At 46.8% G+C, this 21,277-nt stretch overlaps 1 protein-coding gene across 1 annotated transcript in view; it reads left to right on the forward strand.

Moving 5' to 3' along the window:
* The first annotated feature begins 8,495 nt into the window (after nucleotides 1–8,495).
* The window catches only part of HRH1 (histamine receptor H1), a 28,076-nt gene continuing 15,294 nt past the window's right edge, over nucleotides 8,496–21,277 (forward strand). The window contains exon 1 of the mRNA XM_027581899.1: nucleotides 8,496–8,681. The gene's annotated coding sequence lies outside the window, so the exon portion shown is untranslated. The remainder of the gene's footprint in view (nucleotides 8,682–21,277) is intronic.

A 21,277-nucleotide genomic window follows, 5' to 3' on the forward strand; every position in this document is an offset into this window, starting at 1 on the left:
ACTCAACACCCAAAGAACAAATAATCCAATCAAGAAATGGGCAGAAGACATGAACAGACATTTTTCCAAAGAAGACATCCCAATGGCCAACAGACACATGAAAAAGTGCTCAACATCGGTCGGCATCAGGGAAATCAAAATCAAAACCTCCATGAGATACCACCTCACACCCGTCAGAATGGCTAAAATTAACAAGTCAGGAAATGACAGATGTTGGCGGGGATGCGGAGAAAGGGGAACCCTCCTACACCGTTGGTGGGAATGCAAGCTGGTGCAACCCCTCTGGAAAACAGTATGGAGGTTCCTCAAACAGTTGAAAATAGAGCTACCATACGATCCAGCAATTGCACTACTGGGTATTTACCCCAAAGATACAAATGTAGGGATCCGAAGGGGTACGTGCACCCCAATGTTTATAGCAGCAATGTCCACAATAGCCAAACTGTGGAAAGAGCCAAGATGTCCATCGACAGATGAATGGATAAAGAAGATGTGGCATATATACACAATGGAATATTATGCAGCCATCAAAATGAATGAGATCTTGCCATTTGCAACGATGTGGATGGAAGTGGAGGGTGTTATGCTGAGTGAAATAAGTCAATCAGAGAAAGACATATTATATGACCTCACTGATATGAGGAATTCTTAATCTCAGGAAACAAACAGGGTTGCTGGAGTGGTGGGGGGTGGGAGGGATGGGGTGGCTGGGTGATAGACATTGGGGAGGGTATGTGCTATGGTGAGCCCTGTGAATTGTGCAAGACTGTTGAATCACAGATCTGTACCTCTGAAACAAATAATGCAATAAATGTTAAGAAAAAAAAAAAGCAGGAGGGGAAGGATAAAGGGGGGGATATAAGAGGGGGAGATGAACCATGAGAGATGATGGACTCTGAAAAACAAACTGAGGGTTCTAGAGGGGAGGGGGGTGGGGGGATGGGTTAGCCTGGTGATGGGTATTAAAGAGGGCACGTTCTGCGTGGAGCACTGGGTGTTATGCACAAACAATGAATAATGGAACACTACATTAAAAACTAATGATGTAATGTATGGTGATTAACATAACAATAAAAAATTTTTTAAAAAGTGGGGGGGCAGAGGGAGAAGCAGACTCCCCTTTGAGCAGGGAGCCTGATGTGGGACTCGATCCCAGGACCCTGGGATCATGACCTGAGCCAAAATCAGATGCTTAACCGACTGAGCCACCCAGGTGCCCCCATGTATGTTTGGAGCCCTCGAGTATCAGCGGTCTAGGGGACCCAGCCGATGAGCTTCTCTCCCGCCCCCCCCCCCAGAGCTGGCAGCAATGCCAGTATTTAGGGCTTAGTCCACCTCTCACAGAACAGTAATCAGCTGCTTGAACAGTCCTCCCTCCCTGTCTGTGTATCAAGAGTGCCACTTGTCAACGGTTCCAAGAAGTGGGGCTTGTTGAGCAAAGAAGAAGCTGGGCACCTGGAGAAGACAGGCTAAACAAACTAAGGACAGACCAGAGACTGAAAAACAAGAGAGCTGGGGTGGGGTGGGGAGTGCCACCGCCATCACATCAGCTAAGTGAGTGAGAGGAGAGAGAGTGGAATGAGCGCTGGCCAAGGAGTTGATGCCGCGTCCCTTGTCCCCACAGTACCCTCTTAACCATAGAAGGCAGGAAGGCGTTGAATGTGTTCGTGTTCCTGTTTCTTGACCTTTGCAGTGGGATGATATGCTTCGCCTGCCACTATCCAGTAGAAATAGGATCCCAGCCACAAACGTAATTGTAAATGTCCTTGTAGCCACATTTTAAAAAGTAAAAAGAGACAGGTGCAATTCACTTCAATAGCATATTTTATCTAATCCAATATATCCAAAATACTATCATTTCAACGTGTAACCATTGTTAACAATTATGAAGATAATGATCAGATATTTTACATTGGGGGGCGTGGGGCTAAGTCTTCAAACCTGTGTGTATTTTATACTTAGAACCCATCTCAATTCAGACCCACCACATTCAAGGACTTACTAGTCATGTGAGGCTATGGCCACTTATTGGGTGGCCCAAGTCCAGCCTGTCTGCCTTAGAGAACCATGGGGAGGAGCCAGTTGGGTACCTCGGTGCACCTCTTCATTGTAGGGTCCAATCCTTACAACATGATAATTATGATAATTGAGAATTTACATTGTGGTGAGAGGTTTATGGACTTGACCTTATTTGAGCCACACACCATGTTAGACATGTATTATTAACCCTGTATCATTTGTGGGTGAAACAGTTCAGGCACTGAAAGGTCAAACAGTTTGCCTGTGGTCATATTCCCCATTAGTACTGACCTCAGGTTTGGAAAGTAAATCTCTTTGACTCAGAGGTCTTGCACTTATGCATGAAGCATGCTGCCAGTCCCAGGAGTCATCTCTCTCTCTCTCTCATTCACCTCAGGGCCTTTGCACGCACTGTTCCTGCTGCCTGCAATTTCCCTGCCTGGCTAACTCCCAGTAAGGGAGACACACGTTAAGAGGGATGGTTCTTCTTCAGGATCTTGTCTTGTCTGGGTGTGACCTCTAAGCCTGTGGCAGCCATCTTGAGACCAGGAGGTGATCAGGTTCGAGGATATTCCTGACAGATGTTAAGGATGTAGGGTATGTGCTATGGTGAGCGCTGTGAATTGTGTAAGACTGTTGAATCACAGGCCTGTACCTCTGAAACAAATAATACATTATATGTTGTTAAAAAAAAAAAAAAGAAGACAGCAGGAACGGAAGAATGAAGCGGGGGAATCGGAAGGGGAGATGAACCATGAGAGACTATGGACTCTGAGAAACAAACTGAGGATTCTAGAGGGGAGGGGGGTGAGGGGATGGGTTAGCCTGGTGATGGGTATTAAAGAGGGCAAGTGTGGTAATGAGCACTGGGTGTTATACACACCTAATGAATCGTTGAACACTACATCAAAAGCTAATGATGTAATGTATGGTGATTAACATAACATAATAAAAGAAAAAAAAAGGATGGCCAAGCCAAAAGATGGACAGGACTGAAGTCCTTGATGTTGTCCTTGAGGTGTTGAATTCAACCCTGGAGCTGCCCTAACTCAGGACTTCTTGTTAGGGTGAGAATATATTTCCTTATTACATAAGCCACGTGAGTTGGGGTTTTCTGTTACTTTTAGCCTAAATCATCCTAATGATTACACTGTACCATGGAGATATAGTACAGTCTGGGACTGAGTGGGGAATAGAGCAGAGGCGTGGGCTCTGGCTCCAGCATTGAGGGTTCTGGGATATCTTTTGTGCACAGATTGGATACCACTTCCACACAAAGCCTTCCCAGAGTGCCACCTGCGCCCACCGCCCCCCCCCCCCAGCCTCCCAGGAAGTCATTCCTCCTTCCTCTGGACTCTTCTGTCTGTGTATCTTGATAATCCATGTGTGTGTCTTCTCTCCCGGTTGCTTGTGATCTCCCCAAGAGGAGGGCCTGTGTGTCGGTCATTTCTATATCCCCCCAGTTATACCCTGCACATAGTAGGTGCTTAAAAATGATTGGGGAATCAATTAATATTAATTAACTAGTTAATTAATATTAATATCTCTACTTCCTATCATAAGAGAGAAGGCATTTCCCCTAAGCATTCCCACTGGCTGACAGATGAGTAAGTCATTTTCCTGCTCTGGGGGTCAGCTTTTCCATCTGTAAAATGGGAAGGTTGAATTAAATCTCCAACTCAAAAAAAACTCCATGACTTGATAGTATTTTATATTAAGGGTCTCCTCTGTGCAGGCCTGTGCATTACAGGAAAGAATCAGACACGTTCCCTTCCATGGAGACACTCAGGGTCTAGGGTGGAGGTTCTTTACCTTTGCAGGGGGAATAGATCCCTTCGATTGTCTCTCCCCAGAAACACACTCCTGCCCTCTTTACATCTGTGGGCAGTTTTAGGGAATCTACTGAGCTAGACAAAAGCATCCAGCCTCCCCCCCTCACCCCACCTCCCGCCCTGTGCCTTCCAGCCCTGTCCGGAGCTGGAGCTAGGGGGCACAGAATAATAGTGTGTTTCTCAGAAGAGCCTTCAGTGCAGAAGGAGAGGCAGATGTGCCAATAAACCACTGGCCTCCAGTCCAAGAGGCACTGCAAAAGGCAGGCTCTGGTGACAGCAGGTACTGCTGGAGAATGCAGGGAAAACCCTGTTGCTTGTGTAAGAGTTCGCCAGGTTCTCCTATGAGGAAGACCTCTTGGCGGCCAAGCAGAGGGAACGTGCACCTGCCCCCGGGCTGTGAAAGGGCGCCGGGTTTAATGGAAGCTGAGTAACTGTGCAGCTGGATCAAAGCGGAGATGAACCCGGAGAGATGGTGGAGGGTGGCGGAAGGGACAGAGAATGGCGAGTGGGAGAGGAGCCAAGGGGAAGTGGCCGAGTACTAGATACTTTGGGGCATGCCATTAGAGTAGGGATCAGAACAGGAAATCTCTATAAAGGTTCATGAGGACCTAAGGTCAGACGTGGGCCTTCCAGGAAACAGGCTGAAAAGTCAACACAGCCTCAGACTCTGTAGGACGAGGGCTATCTGTAAGTTCAAGGTGTTACCAAGGCTGTCAACTGCCCCCTGAGAGGGAGCCTTCTGGGCAGAAAGCTGTCCTCACCGGGCTGGGGTGATGTGCTTGCTGAGCTGCCAACAGGAAGCAGGTCGAGCTTGGAAAAATAAAAGCAGAGAGCTTTTCCCTTTGTGTGGTCCCACGCAACTCTTAACTCTGGCCCTTGTACCCAGCCTCCAGAGGCTGTTGTTAACACTTTGGGAAGCTAAAGGAAATCATTTTCCTGCAGCCCAGGCCCCGGCGGGCCTTCCTTTTTGCTGAAGTTGCTTGGCAAGGTGTCTCCGCATGCCTCCCCTCACACTGGGCAGCACCAGGCCGATAAAACAGAATGCCTTTGAGTAATTCAAAGCTGGGAGAGTATACTTTCCCTTAATTCGTGTAGTTTTGTACTTCATGGTGGGAAGATCTAAAGGAGCCTTTGGGAACAAATTAACTGGATCATTTCTAAGGTTCCTTCCAGATTTTCCATCCTGATCCTATGTGGTGTCAGCCTCCAGGCTCCCTATACGTTCTGCTGTCCCTTAGCCAGCTGCTCTTTGAGCTAGCTACACTGCTGCGTCTGACTCTTCCTTAATCAAAAGGAATGGGGGCATGGAGTGATGGTCCAAGGGCACCTACTGTGTACCAAAAATTGTTTAATCATTTCACAACACTGTGACGTGAGGGTGGGGTATGATTCCCGTTTGACAGACGAATTCAGTGTGGCTCAGGGAGATGTGCACATGGAACAAACATGCAGGAAGGACCTGTGTGATAAACCCTAAGCCAGGAGCTGGAGAAACAGTAGAGGACACGGTGCAAGAGTTTCCCACACTCACGGAGCTTATTGTCTAGCAGAGGAGAGAGGGACCCTAGTGAAATAATCCCACATATAAAGGGTGTTAGGAGAGTGTAGGAGGGGCTAGGGAAGGCTTCCTGGAAGAGGTGACACTTGAGTGCAGATTGGAAGCATGAGTATTAAAGCAGAGAGTCAGGGGCCAGGGGATCCAAGCAGAGGGAAGAGCACTTGCAAAGCCCTTGAGGCAGGAGGGAGCTTAAAGCTTTCCAAGGACTCAGAGGAGTATGTGGCTAGAGCATGGAGGGGATGATGTAAGATCATACTCACTGAATCAGGAAGGGGTAGCCGGGGATCAGCTCTGCGTGACCTCCTGAGTCCACAGCGTAGGAAGAGAGGGCATGAGAAAGAGAACAAACTAGATACTAGGTTCTGGGCCAGGTGTTGTCATACATGTGATCTCATTTGATCCCAGAGGCACCCAGTGGCAAATGTTTTCACCATCCCATTTTTCGCAGGAGAAAACTGAGGCTCAGAGAGAGCAGACCGCTGCAGTCCCACAGCTGGTCAGAGGTAGGGCCAGGCTTCCTGCCACATCCAATTCCAAAGCCCAGGCCATCCTCAGCTTCTCATCTCAGGGGCCTGGACACCCCGGCTACCATCCCCCCACCACCCCTGCCTCGACCCTCCTCTTCCAGGTGTGAGATTTCCTGCAGGGAAAGCCCAGCCCAGCCCTCCTCGGCACCATGTTTTTGGCTTCTGGCCTGCCTCTGTGGCACTGTTGCTTGGAATCAGAGAGGATGAAACTTGGGGTCTGGTAACTGTATTCCATTAAGCCTAATTAAGATGCAAATTTGTACAGTTAATGAAGAAGGCAATTTGGAGGCAATTTCGGGGGTGACACAGGACTCTCATCGGTGCCTCTCTTCTCAGGAGGTAGGGCTGAGGATGTGGGAAATGTATGCGCTTCCGCCCCCCCATGCTGCATCTGGCCGCTCTCCAGGGATAAATTCTTCCTGCTGGAGAAGCACAACCCACCCCACGTAGAACACACTGTGCAGAAACTGCTCAGATCACATAATCCCTGATGTAGGGATCCCCTGGTTCTGGGGCCCTGGACCCCCCACCTATGGGCTCTGCCCTGCCCAGGTCCCTCGATGTGGGGCTGGAGGGTCTGAGCAGTTTTCTGGAACCAGACTGCCTGGCTTCAAGTCCTGGCTCCACCTTCACCATCTGGGTCTTTGGGCAAGTTTCTTAACCCGTCTGGGCCTCAGTTTCCTCCTCTGTGAAAGGGGACACAAAGAGCATCACCCGTTAAGGTTGCTGTGAAGACAAAATGAGGCATGGAAAGCACTTAGCACTTAGCAAGCCCCTGGCGCATGAATGTGGGACATTTTTAGTAGCTCAGCCGCTTCCCCACTCTCCCCAAACCCTAGGCTCACAGACTTCTCTCTGCTGCTGCCAGAGGTCGGCTGTCTGGGAGTCAGACTTTACTATTGTCTATAATTATGTTACTTGGTCCCCACAACAATTTACAGATGCAGAAACTGAGGCTCAGAGAGGTGGAGTGACTTGCCCAGGGTCACGCAGCTGGTGTGGTGTGGAACTGGAACTCAAACTATGTCTGTCTGGTTCCTTACCTGATTTTTAAGCTCCCTAGTCAAGTCGCTTTACAATTCCAAGGTGACTGCTGGGGGCCAGGCCCTGTGCCCAGCACCTGGGGCAGAAAACGCTGTCTGTATCTCGAGGGGCATGCAGATTCGTAGGAAGGAGCAGACAGGAGGACAGACAATGCCAGCAGGGTGGAGGTGCTGTGATGGAGGGAACCCCAGGGGAGTGGAGTGTGGGGCACACTTGGCTGGAGAGTTGAAGGATGGGTGGAAGTCTCTGGAGATTTGCAGAGGAAAGGGCATTCCTGGAGGTGGGGAACAACAGGAGCATTGACATGGAGGTGTGAGATACTTGGGTGTATTGAAGTTAGGGGTCAGGGGTGGTTGGTGGGCAGGGAGTGGCAGTAGTGGGCCGGGGCGGGGGGCAGGGGGAGGCAGGAAAGGCAGGTAGAAGCGAGATCATGCCAAGCCTTCAAGGCCAAGTTAAATCAGAACTCAGCAGAGGTTTAGAGTGGGGTGTTCGAGACTCAGACAGACCTGGGCTGGAGTCTGAGTTTTTCTAACGTACTGGCCGTGTGACCTCGGACAAGACTACCTCTCTGAGCCTTGGTTTCTTAGTCTATAAAATGGAGGGGGTGGTGGTAGTCAAAAGGCCTCCCTTCCAGAGTGGTTTTAAGAAGATGCACAAAGATTAGCACAGTCTTTACAAAGGGAACCTTCAATATGCACACACTGCTCCCCTCGTTTGGGGGGTTGGGGGATGGGGAGCCACTGCAAGACCCAAAGAAGGAGAGTGGCCATCCCTACAGGTCCAGGGGGTCTGTCTAGCCTGTGCCTTGACAGCTGTCAAGAAGGGTGGGTATTGTGGACCACCGAAACTAGGTCAGTGGATAAACAAAAGAGGGAGCTTTCCTCATTCAGAAGTTTATTGTTTAAAGGTGAGAACAGTCTTCCCACTTTGTGGAGCGTACACAGGAGCAAGGCAGAGAAGAATTTAAATCTATTTCAAACTTTCACACTCCCTTCACAATATTTTCATGTCTCTTTACTCCCTGTTCTACCTGTTCTTCCCTTAACACTTCTTTAAATCAATTTTAAATTGTTTTTGTTTTTGTTTTTTTGCATAACTTGTCCTGACACAATACTCTCTATTAAATCAAATGCTTTAAAAAAAAAGTCACTTAAAATCTTTCTACCAACGTAAAACCAACTGTGAGTTTTCAGGGAACTTTTCTCCAAGGATATATACACTCCTCCAATTTTGCATAATACGGTTACATACCATTCTGTAACCTTCTTAATTTGACAGCCGGGAACATCTTCCCACATCCACAGAGAAAGCCACATCATTACTAACAGCTGCATATGTTCTCAGTGTTCTTATGGGCCAGTACTTAACCAGTCCCATAATGATTGTTGTTAGATAGCTTCTGCTTTTCTAAGAATATAAACAGCTAAGGTGAACACCTTTTTTTTTTTTAAATCTTATTTATTTATTTGACAGAGACTGCGAGAGAGCACAAGCAGGGGGAACAGTAGAGGGAGAGGGAGAAGCAGGCTCCCCGCCAAGCAGGGAGCCCGATGTGGGGCTCGATCCCCAGACCCTGAGATCGTAACCTGAGCCGAAGGCAGACGCTTAACCATCTGAGCCACCCAGGTGCCCCAGTTGAACACCTTTTTGGATGCTGTGGGATGAAGGATTCTCAGAAGTAAACCTGCTGACGAAAAGGAGGTATGTTTTATTTTATTTTATTTTTTTTAAAGATTTTATTTATCTGAGAGAAAGAATGAGAGAGAGAGCACATGTGAGGGGGGAGGGTCAGAGGGAGAAGCAGACTCCCTGCCGAGCAGGGAGCCCAATGCGGGACTCGATCCCGGGACTCCAGGATCATGACCTGAGCCGAAGGCAGTCACTTAACCAACTGAGCCACCCAGGCGCCCAAGGAGGTATGTTTTAAAGACTTTGAGTAAAAAAAAAAAAAAAAAAAAAAAAAAAAAAAAATCACGAAACTGCCCTCCTGGAAGAGAGGCCTAATTTACACCACCCCAGCTGTGAGATGCCAGCTTCTGGCACACTCACCTGCCTCGTAGGGATGCAAAAATAAAAAAGCCCAATTAAGAAACACAGTTGCCCCTGGAACAGCACAGGTTTGAACTAATGAGGCCACTCACATATGGATTTTTTTTTACAGTACAGTGCTGTAAATGTATTTTCTCTTCCTTATGATTTTCTTACCATATTGTTTTCTCTAGCTTACTATAAGAATACTGTATATAATACGCATATAAAATATGGGTTAACTGACTGTTCACATTATCAGTAAGGCTTCCAGCTAACAGTAGGCTATTAGGTGTTCAGTTTTGGGGGAGTCAAACATGGGTTTTCGACAGCACTGGGGGTTGGTGCCCCTGACCCCCATATTGTTCAAGGGTCCCCTGTACTTAACAAAGAGATTTGGAAATTATTTATTTGTGGTCGTAATTTTTCATTGTGGAGAGATTCTTGATTCTTTTCTTGGCACATCTGATCTGGTATTAGAACTGCTTCTGGTCTGTATGAAGGGATTTCATCTTATCAATAGTTTACGGTATTTGGCTAATAATAGCCCTGGTGACTTCCAGAATTTCTTCTGTCTTAGCTCAGACTGCCACAACAAAGTATCGCAGACTGGGTGCATAAACAACAGAACTTACCACAGTTCTGAAGGATGGGAAGCCCAAGATCAGAGTGTCGGTATGGTCTGCTTCTTGGCGAGGGCTCTCTTCCTGGCTTGCAGACAGCCGCCTTCTCACTGCATCCTCACCCGGTGGAGAGAGGACCTTCTGGTGTATTTTCTTCATCTTATAAAGGCACTCATCCCATCATGGGGGCTCCAATCTCACGACCTCATCTAAATCGAATTACCTCCTAAAAGCCCCATCTCCAAATACCATCACATTGGGCGTTAGGGCTTCGACATACGAATCTGGGGGACACAAGCGTTCAATTCATAGCATCGTCCATGAAGACAAGTTTGAGAACCAGAGGGCTAGATCATTGTTTTTAATGTGAGTTTTGTCTCTCCGGTGATAGCCAGTAAACCCAGTTGTTTATTGAGGGCTTGCTACATGCCAAGCTCTCAGTTTGGTACACTCTCTTATGTATTGTCTCAGTGGACATCCCTACAAGGAAAGAATTATTAGCTCCATTTTACAGAGGACAATCCTGAGGCTCAGCTAATAAGAGATGGAGCTCAAACTGGGAGGCTGACTCTAATTCCCTGTCCATCATCACTCAGCTACATGCCTAGGTAGACTGTAGGTACAACTTCTGGAAGGTAGGGGTTTGTCTTGCTTGCCTCTGGATCCTATCCCAGTGTCAACATAAGACAGATCACATCCAGTCCATGTGTTAATGGGTAGAGCAAAGGCCTTAGCCTTAGATGACCAGGATTTGAATCTCCTCTCTGCCCCTTAGCAGCTCTGTGGCTTTGGCTTTGGTTTTCCATCCCTGAAATGGGGTTCATAATCCCTACCCTGCAAAACTGCCTTGAGGACAAAATGAAATAGTGTATGCACCCGGGACATAGTAAGCACTGAATAAACTTATTATTTTTGGTATATTCATTTAATCCACCGAAGACCCCGGGATCCCATGAGCAGAGCACCCTGGAGTTAGAGATGGTTCCATGGACTCTCAGAGTATAATACATCATCCGTTCACTTATTAATTCACTCAGCAAATATCTATGGAGTGCCTGTTACGTGCCAAGCATCAAAATCCAGCGGTGAACAAGATAAAAGGCCCGTTCCCAAAAAGCTAACCTGCTAGGGGGATTGAGATAGAAGATAAAGTAGCAAGCAAATAAATTGATTCCAATAGTGCTGGGTGCTATGAAGAAAAAAAAGAAAGCAGGGTAAGAGGAAAAATAAAGCAAGCCAAGAAGTTAGAAACAAGAGAGAAGGCTTGGGGAAGGAGAATTTGTTAGACAGAATGGACAAGGGAGGTGACGTCCGAGCACAGACATAAATGAACTTGAATACACCACGGGAAAATTTTAATTAGCAAATCTGGTGCCTGAAGCAAGCAGCTAACAGGGCTCTCAAACCACTATTGTAAATCCTGAGGAAGGGGTGCCAGCCAGGAGCTCTAGCTAGTGGTCCCCCTGATTCCAGCGATTATAATAATAATAAACGTTGCCCATTGAACTCTTTTGTTTCCAACTGTTATTTGCCAACATGTAAATTCAGCAAATTGAGAGATGAAACAGCCTTTCATAATCAGGATTAGACCTTGTTTTACCTTTCACATGAGAGCAGGGCTTGCACCCTCTCCAGTTATGGCCGTCCCAGGGCAGCAGCAGTCCCAGGGCGTGGGTCTTCCCGGGGAAGGACCTAGAGAGCAAACCCTGGGCCGTGTTGGTAGCTCACGTCCAGATAATAAATGCAGAGGGTTGGGATGAACATCAGCAAGGACTGGGATTTCCAGATTTCCCTCCACTTGGATTTACCCAGGAGAGTTCCCACACCTGCCAGGAGCCAAAAAGTGCTACTGTGGTCTGAGAAAGGATTTGGGACCACATCCTGGAAGCTTCGTTGCAGAAAGATTGGGCTCTTGGTGCTATTCCTAGGGTTTGGGGTGGTGTTTCTCAGACCACTCATATCAGAATCATCGAGGATTCCTTTTTAAAAACTCTGGCCTCTTGCCAGACCTCCGAGGTCCAGTTCCCTGGAATCTGCCTTTTAACAGGCTCCTCAGAGGTTCCTATGCCCTCCAAAGTTGGGGGGATGGTTGGTTGGTGGGGCCACCCATCAGAGGAATATTTGCAACCGCAGGATGATCCTAGGACCACCAGTGCATGCGCCCTACTGTCAGATGGCACTTCCCGGGCAGGCTGGGGGTTGGGGACCTGGCCACATCCTCAGGTTTGTACTTTTGTCTCAGAGAGAACTGCAGCAGGAAGGAAGGCAGGAATTTCAGGAGATGCTTTCTGTCATGCTGTGAGGCAATGTGTGTGAGAAGTCTCTGCCATACTTCTAATGAGAAGGAAAAAGAAAAAAACTCTCTATATATAAATATATCCAGAATATATATATATATATATTCTGGAGGCAAATGTGTGACTTTCAAATGGATTGTTTTCCAGCCTGTACACAATTTTCATTTCTCTCCAGTGAGTCATTACAGAAATTGCCTTTTCTCTCTGCCTCTAGGACACATTTCATGGAGGGGCTCAGACCTCCCCAGGGACAGGCCTGGGAAGCTTACACTTTGCCAAGTCCAGTTAGAGGACCCACTCAGGTCACCCCAGCACCCCAACCAGTCCTGTGCTGTGGGGGCCACAGAGCCTCCTGACAAGCAAGGGGGTGGTCATGCCAGCCCTGTAAGCTCAGATCTTGTTATCTCTTGTTTTTGTTTTGTTTTGTTTTGTTTTGGCTGTCTGGCTGCCATCCTGCTGGTTTTAATGAGAAAAATGTCCGCAAGTACCTTTTGGCACTCATTCAAGTAACGATCCGAAAGTGTAGCATAGTAATGAAGAGCATGGGTTCTAGGAGCCGCCCTCCTTTCATTGTGCTGGTCACCATGCAAAGAACTTAAATGCATTGTCTCATTTAACATGTAAACCTCTATAAACATGTCCATTTTAAAGACTTGGAAACTGAGGCTCAGAGATACTAAGAAGCTCAAGGTCACACAGTTAGCAAGGAACAAAGCCAGGCATTCATTCCTGGGAGATGGGCCCCATCTCCCTCAAAGTCGAAACCAAAGTATCTGCCATGTCTGTAAGGCCCCAGATGATCTCAGCTCTACCACCTCTCTGCCTTCATCTCTTACTCAGCTCCAGCCCTACTGATGTCCTGGGTGTTTATCAAACATGTCAAGGATGTGTCCACCCCAGGGCCTTTGCCCAGGCTGTTCCCTCCTCCTGTCATGCTCTTTGTCCCAGATCTTTGCCTGATTCATTCCCTCACTTCCTTCAGGCCTCTGCTCAGTTGCCACCACATCACCCTGATCATCCTTTATACAATAGCACACCTACCCCAGGCATAATTATCCCCTTGTTTTCTCTCAAAGCACTCGTTATCACCTAATGTAGTATTTATTTACTCTTTTTTTAATGAACTGTGTCTCCCCACTGGAATGATAGCTCTTTGTGGATGGGAATTGGTCTGACTTGATTCCTGCTATTTTCCCAACATCTAGTATATGTCTAGTATATTATAGGCCCTAATAAATAATGATTGGTTGATTGATTGATTGATTGATTGAAGGAATGAATGCCTGGCTTTGTTCCTTGCTAACTGTGTGACCTGGAGCTTCTTAGTATCTCTGAGCCTCAGCTTCCAAGTCTTTAAAACGGACATGGTTATAGGGGTTTACATGTTAAATGAGACAATGCATTTAAGTTCTTTGCATGGTGACCAGCACAATGAAAGACCTCAATAATGATGATTGACCTTAGACGATTATTACTTAGACAAACAAATTCAGATAGAATGTGCTAAAGAAAATGAGAGAGGTGTGCAAAAGGCTGTCCTTTTGAGAGATGACAGAGGTTCTGAGCAGGCCAGGTAGCAGGAATCAGGAAAGCGTCTCAGGAGGGGTAGCCCTTGGGCTGGGCCTCTGGGTTGGGCAGGATCTCAGTTGGTCAGTCCTGATTTTGTAGAACAGTGGTGCAGGAAAAAGGAATAGCGTGAGCAAAGGGGGAGGAGGCAGAGTTCAGGGACTGGTCAGGCTTGCTTCAGGGGTGGGGGTTGGGGGCAAAGTCCTCTTTCTTGACCTAGGTTGTATGTGTCTTATAATCATCTATTGAGTAAACTCAATAGATTTGTGCTGTTTCCTGTGTTTATGTCTTTTTAAACACACACACACACACACACACTCTTAAAATAAGAAGGGAGGAGGTGTTGGATACAATCAGATAAAAATTCAGGGTCTGCCTCCCGTCAGCTCTCTGACCTTTGGCAAGTTATTTTGACCTCTTTCAGCCTTGGTTTCCTTATCTGGAAAAGAAATCATAATAGTACTTAGCCCCTAGCATTGTGCTGGCCATTTAGTAGGAGAATGCATGTCAACCCCTGGCACCACACCCGGACCCTTGTACGAGCTCTCAGTGTGAGTTGGTGGTCCTGGAAAGAAGCAGACCTGGGTATAAGAAGCCCTGAGTGCTGTCTCCACCTCTGCCCCTGACTTGCTGTGTGATCTTGGCAGAGTCGCTTCTCTGAGGTCTGACGCCTCCTGATTCTCCTGAAAATCCCATTCCCTGTAAGAACTGTCACTGAGGTGGGTTAGGCTGCCTGCTGGAACCTGGGGTGCTCCGGGCTGAGCCTGCCCATACTTGTGTTTCCTCCAAACATGTGGAGCTTCCAGTAGCCCCGGGAAATAGGCAGTGAGAGGTGTGGAATCCCCAGCGCTTCCCGAGCCTGCCCGTGGCAGGTGAAAATGCGCCGGTGACACAAGGCAGAGACAGTAAATTGCTTTCTGGTGTTTTATGTAGGGGACATGGTGCTGCTTTTACCCTTCTAGGCTTGGGCTGCCTCCTATAAGCTTTGTTTGCCTCTACTGCCTTTACCAGGTCGTGTGAGCTTAAAGAACAGACAAGTGGAGGGTAATTACCTGGGAACGGTTCCCTGCCTCTCAGAGGGTCACTTTTCCTAGCCGGTGTCCTTCGCGATCCTGCTTCCCCGGGAGCAGGAAAGAGATGACCAACCCCGATTCCTTGACTGAACTGAGAGGAGAAATCAAGGCAGATGGTGTCACTGTGGTTGCTGCTCCCTGAAGTATCTGGAGGTGGGAATATGAGCTTGTAAGAAAATGTAAAATGTAACAATTCAGTGCATACCCTACATCTACTAGGCACTCACATTCAATCTGCCTTGAATTCCCAGGAAGATTCCCTCTAAAGATCCCCTTCAACTGACGAATCCTTTCATGTTAGACACCCCATCCCAGAATGTTGCAAGGAGTTGCTTGGCCAGAACTTTTTCATCTTACAAAACTGAACCTCTGTACCCATCAAACACCAACTCCCCATTCCGCCTTTCCCTAGCTCCTGCAACCATCACTCGGCTTTCTCTCTATAAACGTGCTTTAACTATAGAACTACACAATGTACATCTTTTGTGACTGGCTATTTTACTTAGCACAATGTGCTCTAGGTTCATTTTTGTTGTAGCAAGGGTCAGAATTTCCTTCCTTTTTGAGGCTGAATAATAAGTATTCCATTGTAAGTAGAGACCATACTTTGTTTATTCACTCATTTGTTGATGGACACTTGGATTGCTTCCACCTTTTGAATAATGCCACTGTGAACATGATTATATCAGTTTCTCCTTAAAATCGCCCATTAATCCTATATGCCAATGATTGTGTAGTTGTTCTGATGGCATAGGGCACTAACAGTCAGCCTCTCTTCAACACCTATGCCCTAGGCTCAGGAACTGGGGAAATAGCAACGCAGCTGGAGGCAGGGGCCAGGGTGGGGGTGAGGGACAAGTCAGGGTTGGGCCAGGACAAGGAACCAGAAACATGCTGCATATTCACAGCTGTAACTTCCCTAGATTAGGAAGGTTCTCTTGACAACCATTTATGAAGCAGATGCCCGTGTAGGAAAAAGATGGCAGGCTGACAGGAAGGTACAGTGGTCCATGTTCCTGTCTGCTGACATTCTCTGTAGCCAGGGCCAAATTACAAACAAGTCTAGGCAGAGCAAGTGGTACTCTCTATCCAATGTGGTGTCAAGGCATTGGGACGCATCCGTCCTCCATCTTGAGACAACCCTACCTCTCCCTTCCAATCTAGGGGCCTCAGGTTCCACCATTCAGGCACATTAGACATACAATAATAGTTGTCCAAATGTGTCAGAAAGGGCTTTCCCTTTACAGAGCCAGTCTCTTAAAATGCAAATGTTCCTTAAAGAGCAATATGAATTTTATAGCCGTAAAGACCTTTAGGGTTCATCAAGCACAGTTGTTATCAAACTGTATTCTGAGGGGTTTCTGGGGATTCTGGGACAAAGAAGGAGGGGAAGAGCCAAGCAGATGGGGCTCTGGGACCTTTACTCCTGTCCTCCAACCAGAGCAACCTGCTTTTATCTGATTATAAATTTTTGTAAGAACCAGTAGTTGTGCTACCGAGAAAACTGGTGGGAGGTTTGAAAGCCTCTGATCTAGTGAGACCCCGTTGTTTTAACAGAGGAGATCCAGAGAGGTTGAGAGAAGTATTCAAAGTCACACAGCAAATTCATTCAACAAATATTAACCAAACACCTACTATGAGCCAGATGCACTGTAAACAAAGATGAGCGGACAAATCCTGTGCCATGAAGAGTGGGCTCTTCTCTCTAGGATGGCTCCTCTGCAGATTTGCAAAGGATGGGGACTGGATGCATGGGGAGCTGTCAGCAGAGAAGGGGACAGCCTTCCCCCTACCCACAACGTGTGCCTGCCAGATTATCCTCATACCCCACATCCGAGTGATGCCATCACTCCGGTACATGCCAAAAGAGACAGACATGTTCTCATTAGTAGACTGTTCCCCCACCCTATCGTTCCATCCCTGATGAAGCCCTGTGAAATGACCTACTGTGCACCAAGCAGTGCTGGCAGATGAGGCTGTCAGACTGATGAGGACATGGCTTCTGCTGCCGAAGAGCTTCCTGGAAGGAAGGTGTGCTGGCAAATGCCACGGGGAGGTGGATCCAGGTGGCAGCAGGGCCCCTCCCATCCCAAACTGAGGACCTAGGGCCCCCACACTCTTTTATTAGCTCTGATCATTTTCTTGTAGAACCCTTAGGATTTTCTAGATATAAGATCCTGTCATCTGCAAATAGAGAAGTTTGACTTCTTCCTTTCAAGTCTGCCTGCCTTTATTGCATTCTCATGCCTAATTGCTGGGCTGTCTTTAACTTCATTTCTTTTTGGCTAGGCAAGGACCAGGCCTGGCTGGGGTCAGAGGAAGGGACTGACTACCCTTTGGAGGGCCGGACAGACATAGCCATGTGAGTGCCAGGACCGATCTCTCAAGCTCCACTGTGACATGAGCTCCCAGGCTAATGAGCAGAGGGGAGAACATTGGGAAATGCTTTTCTGCAGCACTCGTAGCTGGAGCATATTTCTAGAGCGTTCAGTAACCGTTTATTGAGCGGCTCCCTGGTTCTTGGGGCTGAGGACACAGAGATGACTCAGACTTCTATTTGGCACCTCCGGTCTAATGAAAAGTCTGGTCAGTAATTAAGGAATTACAACCCAGCTCGACAGGGGTTACAACCGAGGTCTGTACAAAGTTCAGAAAAACCCTAGAGAAGGAAGCCAATGAACCCTGTCTGGTGGAACTGAGAAAGTCCTAGAGGAAGTGACATCAGAGCTGGTTGTAAAGAATTAATTGAATGTGTTGTCAGGCTGCGAGGGAAGGAACAGGCAGCCCAGGCAGAGACAGCAGCATTTGCAAAGGTCTGGGGGTGTGCGAGAGCCAGGTCTGTGGAAGCAACGTGGAGTCCCAGAAGAGGAGGCTACGTGGGCAATTGGGTCCGTCCCAGTGGAAACAGTTCTTGTGCAAGGTCAAAGGTTTTAACATGCCACCGCTTGGCCCTGTCCCTCGGTTTCCAGAGTGGAATCTGTCTTTGAACGCTCGTCTCTTGGGCTTCTGTGGTGCTGATTGGAGTAGTTTACAGGCAAAGAAGAGAAAGCACCGTGAAAGCAAAGTGGATTTCTGTTAGAAATGCAAGGTGCCTTCAATAGGTCAGAAAGATTGGAGTGTGGATGGGAGAAAGAGTAAAAGTGGGAACCAATGCAAACTACAGGTTTTTGAGAGGAGAAGGAGAGATTTGATGGCAAGCAGCTGACACGGGAAGTGGCACAGTAGGGTAACAGGTGGGACAAGAGGTGCTTTAGGTTTTTTGTGTTTTTTTTTTTTTTCTTCCTCTTTAAGAGTCTCTGGGAAAAAGGTTTAAGTTATTTTCCATCTGTTTTCTTCTTGGGTGTTGGACTTGAATTTCTTCTGAATGTAGTACCATGGTTAGCCTGGACACAAGACAGCCCCGTTTCATTTGGGTTACCCTTGTATTATACATGGGGGGGGGGGGTCCTGTGTATCCTGTCGCGGCCCCAAAGCCATGGCAAGCCATTAGAGTTTCCGTAGCAGAAAGAGGTGATTGGATGTGTGGTTTTTAGAAAGATTATCTGGCTGCTGCATGTAGGGTGGGCTGAGGGGACCCAGATCAGAATCAGGATGCTGTTCGGAAGCTGTTAAACAGTTGAGCAGATATATTATCAAAGTCTGAACCAGAACAGCAGTGGCACAAATGGTCATTATCTCTGCTTTTCAGTAATCTGTGGTGCAAATCTTAAAGCAGCTCTAAGTACGAGAGGGCAGCCACTCATTTGGGAGGGAGGGGAAGTTCTCTTTAAGTGTGAGGTAGTTCAGATCGTAATCATATCCTAAGGCCTTAGATTTTCTTTGAGTAAATACACACCCCAAAAAGAAGTTATTTAACTAGCACAGGGTTTCACCTGTGAGACTCACCTGTCGCTTCTGCAGTGCTTAGAGAGATCTAGACAGGACCACTTTCTTTTTGCTCTGTGACTCACTCCTACACTCCGGGAACTTTCTCTCTGGGAATTTAGCGAGTCTGTCCTTACATTTGCCGAAGGAAGCAGCCAGGAGTAAGGTTTGCTGTCAGTCACTGGGGAGATGGTTGCTGTTGGTACTGGCCAATTAACCAGCAGGACAGAAAGTTCTTGGACCAACAAGGACACAGCCCCAGCTTTCCCAAAGGCACACTGGAACAGGGGGAGAAGTGGGAGTCTTACTCATGTTCCCCTCTCCAGCAGCATGGCCTAGCATAACACCTGGTACCGCGTTATTGCTTAATTAATAGTTCCTGAATATATTAATGAATTAGCATAGCATGAAACCCTGAAAATGGTCATGTTGGGTCAGCACTGTGATGTGTTAAAGAAAGAATTCTTCCATTCACTCATTCATCACTTACTGAGTTCCTCCTACCATTCAGCTTTGGGCTAAGCAATGCAGTCTTGGCTGCATCTGGAGAGTTTTCAAAAATCCTGATAATCAGATCACACTTCATACCAAGAAAATCAGAATCTTGTCTGAGGGTGGGAGCCAGACATTAGTATTTTTTTTATTTTTTTAAAGATTTATTTATTATTTATTAATTTGGGAGAGAGTGAGCCAGAGAGCACTAGCAGGGGCGGGGAGAGAGGGACAAGTAGATTCCCTGGTGAGCTGGGAACCTGACGTAGGGCTCGATCCCAGGACCCTGGCAGACGCTCAACTGACTGAGCCACTCAGGCGCCCCTAGGATTTTTTTTAAAACTTCCCATGGGATTCTAACATGCAGCCACGGTTAAGAACCTCTGGGCTAGGTTCTGGAATAATAGGTGACTATCATATTTCTCCTGCCCTTGTAAGGGTTAAAGTCTAAGTGAAGGATACCTGAATTCATTCATTCATTCATTCAGTCAGTCAGTCAGTCAGTCAGTCAGAATACAGAGCATTAAATGCCTCAATAGAAATATGGGGGATGCCTGGGTGGCTCAGTCAGTTGAGGATCTGACTCTTGGTTTCAGCTCAGGTCATGATCTGGGGGTCGTGAGATAGATCCCTGTATCGGATTCCTCACTCAGTGGGGAGTCTGCTTGAGATTCTCTCTCTCCCTCAAATAAATAAATAAATCTTTAAAAAAATAGAAGTATGGAAACAATACTGTGGGAACCCAGAGGAAGGAGAGCTTTGATGTAGCTAAAGATATAGGAAAGCTTCAAAGAGGAAGGAACTTTTAAGATGAGTTTTGTATGATAAACAGAAATTCAGGGGTGCCTGGCTGGTTCAGTCAGAAGAGCATGTGACTCTTCACCTTTGGATAACAAGTTTAAGCCCCCCATTGGAGGTAGATAACCTAAATAAATAAATAAATAAACTTAAAAAATGGTAGGTCATCATCCTCCTTCCTTCTTTCTCTCCCTCCCTTCCCACCTTCCTCCCTTCTTCCTCTTTTCTTCCCATCTTCTTCTTAAAGATTTATTGAGGGGCGCCTGGGTGGCTTAGTCGTTAAGCAGCTGCCTTCGGCTCAGGTCATGGTCCCAGGGTCCTGGGATTGAGTCCCACATCGGGCTCCCTGCTCAGTGGGGAGTCTGCTTCTCCCTCTCCCCCTCCCCCTGCTTGTGTTCCCTCTCTCGCTATCTCTTTCTCTGTCAAAAAAATAAAATCTTTAATAAAAAAATAAAGACTGATTGATTTTAGAGAGCATGCACAAGCAGGGGGAGGGGCAGAGGGAGAGGGGAGAGAAAGAGAGAGAAAGAAGCAGACTCCTCAGGGAGCTCGGACCCTGAGATTATGATCTATGAATCAAGAGCTGGATGCTTAGCCGACTGAGCCACCCAGGTGCCTGGCTTCCTGTCTTCATTATCCACCTGTATCAACCATCCCCCTCTTTCTTCTTCTCATTCTTCTCACCTGGTTGTTGCGGGCAGACTCTGAAGTAGGCCCAGAAGGAGAGAATCATATACAAAAATGAGGTCCCCGCTCCAAAGGCACATCCTCTTCCAGGAGGAGGGAATAACATGTGCAGAGCCCAAAGGCTGAAAGAACCCGAGGGGTCTGGGACCAGTGACTTCATGTTTACTAGAGTAGAGTGGGTCAAACATGAAGGAAATATCATGCCAGCCGTCTAAAGGGTTTGAACTTTTCCTTAAAGGCATTTGGGAGCAAAATGATCTCGGGCAGTGCTTACCACATTTTAGGTGGTACCTGAAGTGACTATAAATTGTAAACAGTCGTGGCGTTGATTAATATTGACTCACATTGGTTTTCGATTCTTTTGATTACCCACAGGAGAGTCTCAATTTAGTGCTGGTAGATCTTTAATACCTATATTATAAGTACCCATGTTTTTGTTTTGTTTTGTTTTGTTTTGTTAATGAAGAGCCTTCCTCAAAATATCTGGCTAGAATTTAATCACCTTGTTTTGTTGTCATTGTATTTATTCTTATGGAAAGCTTCTATAGATGACAAAAAACAGATGACTGGCTTCTTATATGTTATAGTAAAATAAACTTAAGCTTTAAAAAAAGTAGATCTGTTAAAAATATATATAAAGGAAATGATGGCATAAGAAACACATAGATCCAGCAAAGATTATAATGCGAGTAGGTAAATAACTGGAGGAGAGATCCAATTCATCAATTTTCCTTCTATGGGTCATGCTTTTGGTGTCAAGTCTAAGTCCCCTTTGCTTAGCCCTGGACCCTGAAGACTTTCTCTGAGTTTTTCTAAAAGTTTTATGGTTTTACTTTTTACATTTAAGTCTGTGAACCATTTTGAGTTAA

Source organism: Zalophus californianus, chromosome 1 (genome assembly GCF_009762305.2).
Source record: "Zalophus californianus isolate mZalCal1 chromosome 1, mZalCal1.pri.v2, whole genome shotgun sequence".
NCBI classification, from domain to species: Eukaryota; Metazoa; Chordata; class Mammalia; order Carnivora; family Otariidae; genus Zalophus; species Zalophus californianus.